The 7427-nt window shown below is 31.6% G+C and overlaps 1 pseudogene across 1 annotated transcript; it reads right to left on the reverse strand.

The window, feature by feature from the left end:
* Positions 1-346: 346 nt before the first annotated feature.
* LOC149531128 (flavone 3'-O-methyltransferase 1 pseudogene) lies at positions 347-2012 on the reverse strand (annotated as a pseudogene). Its single transcript, XR_016358376.1, has 3 exons — positions 1203-2012; positions 749-813; positions 347-649 (listed from the first exon to the last, which is right to left on the reverse strand). The product of XR_016358376.1 is annotated as a flavone 3'-O-methyltransferase 1 pseudogene (transcript).
* Between the last annotated feature and the right edge of the window lie 5415 nt (positions 2013-7427).

The raw sequence follows: 7427 nt of genomic DNA on the forward strand, positions 1-7427 counted from the left end.
AAACAAGACTCTCTCCAATATATATTTTAAGCAGTTTGATAAGATAATCAACATAATGAAATTATTAACATTCATTACTTGATAATATATTAAAGACTTTCAATTTACATGGCCTTATACATCATGAATGATTTTTATAATAATTGAACTCAAGATAACGCATTTCATATAATACTTAGAAGTTTACAATATTGAATGGTTGTTGTGGTTCAACCTCACTTCTTGAGGAATATATCTATAAATTAATTTAGACTATCCTATAACATAAAGTCTTTTAAAAACAAATTAATATAGTAAATATAATTATATAATAATATCTTTTAAAGATATATATGACTTTTCTAGGTCAGTAGTTGTATAATTCAATAATGGAGAGCAACACATCTAGCTGGTAGACAAGTTCCACTCTCTTAAAACCTGCAGCTTCTGCAATTATTTTGAATTCATGGAAGCTTCGTTCTTTTGCTCCATGATTCAATACCATCATATATAAATCAAGTTCCATTGCAGCCCTGCAATCTGCACTTGCATTTGTCTTGCTTGGCAACACACAATCAAGCACAATCACCTTACCTTTCTTAGCTAGCTTATCATAGCAATTTTTCAATATCTTTATGCATCGCTCATCACTCCAATTATGTAGTACACGCTGCAAAGCAAATAAAAGAATGAAAACATTAAATGAGAAATTCCACCCACATCATCTTCGTTGTATAATTGAAATGTTTATGGTGAACAAAGAATTTACTTTCAAAAACATGGCCTCTCCAGAAGGTACACTCTCAAACATGCTTCCCATTTCATGCTTCACTCCTGCACCATAATACAGATACTAACAAAATTTATATAAAGACTTTTAAAATTAAGAAATATATGAATGCATGGAATTGAAATGTTCTAATGTATGGTTTTAGAGGAATATAACAGTAATTTAAAAAAAAATTGTATATATTTATTTACAACACTAAACAATCTGGATATATTTGATAACAATATGCTTAAGGAAGGATTGAAATTTTAATTTAGTAAAATAAAATTAGTTGTTATTTTTGTAAGATATTTTTTATAACAAGTTAAATTATGATTTTCTCATCAAGATTCAAGTATGTAAATTTTGAATCGAATTATATAGATCAATGAATTTGAATAAGAAAGTACACAATTGAATTATAATAATAATTTCTAATTTATAATATACGTACCTGAATAGGGGGGTGCATGTTGAATGACATAAGGGAGATCAAAATTGATCCTTGTAATGGAAGGATATTTAGCTACTATCATACTAAGAGATTTCCCAATTCCACCACCTATATCTACCAAGACATTGATCCCTTGGAAGCCATTGTAAGAAGATGCAAGCAAGTCCTCCATGAATAACATGCTAGAGGAGGCCATGGACTCTATGAAGAGTTTAGTCTTAACTTGAGGATTTTCCAAAGCCAATATGTTGGGGGCTCTTACCATGACATTTCACAAAGGGCTCCACATCCCCATCTGTGACTCCCTCATGGAGGAACTGCAAGGCATCCATGCACGCTTTATCTTGATTCACTTGGATCAAGGAGCCCAAGGAGAAGCCATCTTCTCTCCTAACCAAGGCCTTACCTACAGCTGTCAATTCATATTTGGTTGGGTTTTTCATATTTAGGTCTACATGGTCTTGAAAGACATGGTAGCTGGTCAGAAGTCTCATTATTCTGCCCAAATTCTCATGATTTGGGGAGTTTCCTTCAGGCATCTCCTTCACTATTTCTTGGGCAGACATGGGCTTTGAGGCCTTGGCCATGATCTCAAAAACATTGAGATTGAGAGAAGCTTTGAGGGACATGGGCACTGAACACATTGCACACAATTCTATTATGGCTACTCTGGGGTTCATTATACCTGGTGTGACATCCATGGCAACCCTCCTTTTTCTTTCACTAGACTAGAAAGAAACTTAGGACAATTGAAATCAGAAATTTATCACAGAGTCGGGCAAAAGTAGATAAACACAAACTATTGGTTTGGAACCAAAATGCAAGGTTTTGAAGAAAATAACTAGTTGTCTACATTGTATGGCAAGGGATATAAAAAGCCAGAGAAGGCATTTTTGTTGTTGTTGTAATGTTATTATCATCATTTATCAAGTAAGCTAATAGAAGCTGGACAATAATAGAAGTTGGGTGAGCTCACAGTTAATGCGATGGAGGCTAGTGAGGCTCAACCATTTTTTAATATTAATGTAAGTTTGACTTTGGACGATTCTCACTAAGGTAATATGAAAATAGGTTTATATTTTTACCATCATGCAATCTTGTTCTTGTCTGTGAATAAGATTGAGCTTGAAATAAACATACCCATAGGTCGTCGGCAATCTCTTTTGCCAATAATCTCCACCCAAAAAAAAGAAATCTGGCAAATACATTGCATTTTATTAAGATGAAATCTAGAATATCTTTAGAATGGATATCTTTATTAGTGTGGTTGATCTAATTGATTATTGAAAGATTTGATTGAATGCCGGCTGCCACCATTCACAGTATAGACTAGCTTAAATCATTAGCTTTCCTGTTTGTGGGAAATGTATTCAGAGTGAGATTCGATTCTGTCTAAAGAAAGTAAATTAATCTTGATTATTTAATATTTTTAATTTAAAGATCAAGTTTTAGTTTTAGTATGTGATGTTGAAGGAATGAGACTTCTATCAGCCTATCCAAAATGAAACTTCAATTAGAACAGCCTTACAAACTTAATGTGGAATAAGCACATCTTCTCAATCCTAATTTCTCATAGACATTTATTGGATATAGATGTGTCTATCATGCCAACAATTAATAGTATAGTTTCTTAGTTTATTTATCTATTTTAACTTCATTTTCTTTGTTATTCTAACTTTTTATTTTACTTTTTACTTCATTTTGTATGCTTTTAGCCTTTTAAATCACTTTATGTTTAATCTAACTTTTTTTTTCTTTATGCATACCCAACTTAATTTAGACAATTATTGATGTAAAAACTCTTTCACAATAAAAAATAATAGCCATACAATCATACATGTTTTGATTCTCTATACATCCTACTTTTACCCTAATTATATATAGTCATACATGTTTTAAAGAACAAGAACTTCCACCTAAAGAGGACTCAACTTCTTGCAAGTGCCTAATGTATATGAGCAATGTTAGTATGTTAATAGAAACCAAATTTAAATAAAGCTTCTACAAATTAAACAAAATTCATAAACTTCAAGATAGACTAAGATGAGCTCTCAATTGAGAATATGAGCTATTAATGGACTCTCTCAATAAGAAGCTCTCTTGTTGAGTAGCTTTATCTAAATGGATAGGATGTATGCTCAATATGCTTCCAAAGGCTTCAATGGATGATTGTGAATTTTTGGTGTGGATAGATGGCTTTAGTATGGATTTGGCTCTCAAAATAGCATTATAACTTTACTTCATGGATTGTGTTATTTTGGCTTGGGGAAGGATCCAATTTATAGGCAAGAGGCTTGAGGGATTGAGGGCTAAGATGCAAGGATGGGAAAAAGCTCATGGAGGGCTCAGATTGCATGAGAAGAGAGCACATGGATTGTGCTTCCTTATAGCCAATCAAAGAGTGACACATGTCACATGGTGAGAGGATGGAGGAAAGGGGAAGGATGAGTCAACAAAGGAGGCTCAAGGGATAAAATTTTCATAAAGACCCTCATAATGACTTGTAAGAGCCATAAAAGGGCTTGTAAGAGTCATTTATGACCTAGTGGACTTCATAAAGTTTTATGGTTGAGATATTTTGAGGGTGATGAGAGCAATTTCGACTTGGACTTGATTATGAGGGTTTTAAGCTTGCTTAGGCTTGTGCAAATGATTAGAAGATGGATTAGGATGGTTTAGGATTAGCTTAGGGATAGGCAAGTGGATGGCATTTAATGAGGGTGGGTGAAGGAGGAGATATTTGTTAACTTTGGCTTGGGTTAGTAATTCTTAACCCATGTTAAGGGAATGTGACAAGGTTAGGAGGGGATTAGGATTAGGTTTAAAGACATCTTCTAGAAGAGTCTAGACTTTGGATGAGGATAAAGACTTTCTAGAATAGTCTAGAATTTCCTAGGATGAGGATGAAGACTTTCTAGAAGAGTCTAGAACTTCTTAGGATAAGGATAAATTAGATTTTTAGGAAATAAATAAAGTTTTATTTATTTCAAGGGTTTGGGTTGAGGAGATACTTATTAAAACTTTTTTAATAAACATGAGGATTAATATTTAATCTTAATTAAATATTTTGAGTTGGGATTAGGGGTAGAAAATGATGGGATTAGCCTTTAATTAAAATTAAAGAAGGATTAGAAGATTTTGGAAGAGGTTAGTGGTCTTAAGGAAATTAGCCAAGTTTTGGGCAAAAAATAAATTTTTTATTTATTTTGGGTTTTTTGGTCAATTTATTAATTAAATAATTAATAAATAAGAAAATAATGTTTAAATAAGATTTAAAATTTTTTGGGAGGGATTCCTTAATTAAATATTTTTAATTAAGATAAAGGGATTTAATGGCATAAAAATTAATTAATTAATTAATTAATGATGATGTCATCAGGACTTTTTCAAAAAATAAAAATACTTTATTTTCTAAAGGTTTTTAGGTGTCTACACCTAATGTATCAATGTTCTATGAAACCAAAAAATGAGTTAACCTTGAAAAATAATTTATATTGGGAACACTTTAAACCCTAGAAATCAATAAAGGAGATCATTGGCTTAATTGATAATGATAAAACACTACACATAATTGTGAAAAAGAAGTATATTTAATAAGAAGAATCTTATCTCTAAACCTTTTGTAAATTACAAATAAAGATACACAATATATCTCCATTAGGTTCATGATAAGAAATTTGAGAATTGAAGTGTTCAAATCTACTTGGATATCGCTAATATATCCTTTAACTCCTTATTTATAGTGTGTTAAGTCAGACAAAGAGATTTGAGGACCAATATTGTTATGTAATTATTGGATGAAAGCAATGGAAAGTTTTTTAAAGGAGTAAATGGAATAAGAATGCAAAGAAAAATACCATTGCAAGGATTTGTCTTGAAAGATTATAGCAAATAACTTAACCATGAAGGTCTATAATTATAAGAAAAATCACTACTTCCACATGAGTCAAAAGATCACCCTTATCATTATAAGTATCAAGATAATGAATCTCGATGTTGGGAGCTATATAGCACTTTGATGTCTAAGGAAAAAAGGATAGCAATGTTACATGTTATACTTAGATTGTGGTGATCGAATAAATTTGTTACATGGTATACGTTATATGTTACATGTTATACTTTTTGGTCAAGTTTTCAACACTAAAGTAGATATTTTTAACAAAAACTTGATTTTCAAATGCATATTACGAAAAAAACTATAAAGAATTTGTTGATGATGTAAAGTAATGATTTTTAGAATTTTCCATCTATTTTCTAACAATATTTTTTTCATTTTTTTAATAATTTCATTTGAAGTCCTTTTGTTTATCTCCTCCAAGAAGTGCTTTATACGAAATTTGATATTTTCAAAAAAATGATGGGTGTCTTGATCAACATAACTTTTTTTAAAAATAGAATAATTACAAAATTCTTTCTGGGCTAAAATAGTAACATCAATAACTAGCAAGTTTTTTTTGATTTTGTTCAATTTCGTCAAAAATTATAGGTTTTATTTAGTGTCAAAGTAACACTAATGATAATTTAGACATAGGTTGCTTTTGATTAATATAACTTGATTTGTATGTATTGAAAAGTAAATTTTCTTGACTTGCTAGAAAGCTAATATACATAGCTTTGATGATCATATTTAAAAAATAAATTATTCTTTACTTTTATATTTTTCCCAAGGCTTCAAATTGAGGTTTCTAAAATGATTAAAAAAACCTATATTTAATAAAATTGAAAATAAAACATCACAATAAACAAAATATATGCTAAAAATATGTTCATTGGAAAGCTTGTTGAAAGGAGAACACAATTCTAAACTTAGTTTCAGAGTTTAAACTTATTTGGCCCTTGTTTGAGCCATCAAAAGAAGAAAATTTGTTTGAAATTGAGCATAATTTGAGAAATTTCCATTTTTGGAGCCTTCATGCGATGATGACTTCATTTTAAGCCCATTTTTGGCTCTTCGAGCAAAGTGGCTTCATGCGAAGCCACTTGGGTAGTTTACCTCTTTTCAAGGGGGGTTTCAAACGAAGCCTTTAGGGCTTCACTTGAAGTCATAAAGGCTTCGAAGGAAGCCCAAGTGGACCCATGGGTGGCAAGGGCTTCTAGTGAAACCCTTGGCTTCCATCAAAGCCTTGTCCACATAGCTTTGAGCGAAGCCATGTGGTGGATTCACTTGAAGCACCCAAAAATTATTTTTTCCCACTTTTCATCTAATCCATCCGTGATGAAAAGTGGGAACAGGTTACATGGGATGACCCTTAAAAAGATGAGAGATACTACACAAAAGGTCAATTCCATGTTCATCATTTTGAACAACTTTCATCATGACTTCTATAGTAGAAACAACCTCATGATTATGATTCTCTTGTGCTTTTTTCAAATTATTGATAAGATGTTGGACTTGAGTAGGAGGAATGTAAAAGGTATCATCATTATCATGGAAAGAATGAGGGGAATTATGTTCCATGCTAGAATTATGGTCATTAGGAAGCATGGTGGTCTCATCAAGGGTCCTAGGAAAGAAAGAAGAGTCAAGATCAAAGGAACCCATGAGTCTACAACTTATTCTAGGAGGAATTCTATATGTTGTATGTGATAAAGCTCATTAAAGGGAAAACCATACAAGAAGAATATAATCAAATATAACCATAAGAATGCAAAATAAGACCTATATACCACTAATGCAAACACGAACATAGAAATTGCATAGAAAGTAGATCTAGATGCACAAAGATTATGTAAAATAATTAAACTCCAAAAAAATAAAGGGGCATAAGTTAGGCTCACCAAAAATTTTAGGGGGAAATGGAAGCACTCAATAAATGAGATCTTCACCCTAATATTCAATATATAAGGGAAAGAGGGGCTTCCAAGCACAACTCTCAATGTAACTCAAGTTAGATTAGCACAACCCAAGTAAGATAACGGGATGTTAATTTGAAATTCAAATTATACTAAGGAAGTATGCAAACAATACTATTTTATGCAATAAATTAATTCAACATTAGAATTTTTATGTAGAGAAAACTTGATAAATTTGAATTGGTTTCTTGATTGATTAACTTTCTTAGAGTTAATTAATTGAATAAAAAGATTTTGTGATGTGGAGCCTAATTAGACTTATAGGTTTTTTTTTCCCACTTTACTTGACGTATTTTCCCCCTAGATTTTACTACAAGGGTTCGAGTGCAGCACCCCCATGCTCTAGGGTCAATGGGCAACACCCCTTGTGGG

The sequence above is a fragment of the Cupressus sempervirens genome, chromosome 11 (assembly GCF_028749045.1).
Source record: "Cupressus sempervirens isolate cs-2001-9-10 chromosome 11, ASM2874904v1, whole genome shotgun sequence".
Classification (NCBI taxonomy): Eukaryota; Viridiplantae; Streptophyta; class Pinopsida; order Cupressales; family Cupressaceae; genus Cupressus; species Cupressus sempervirens.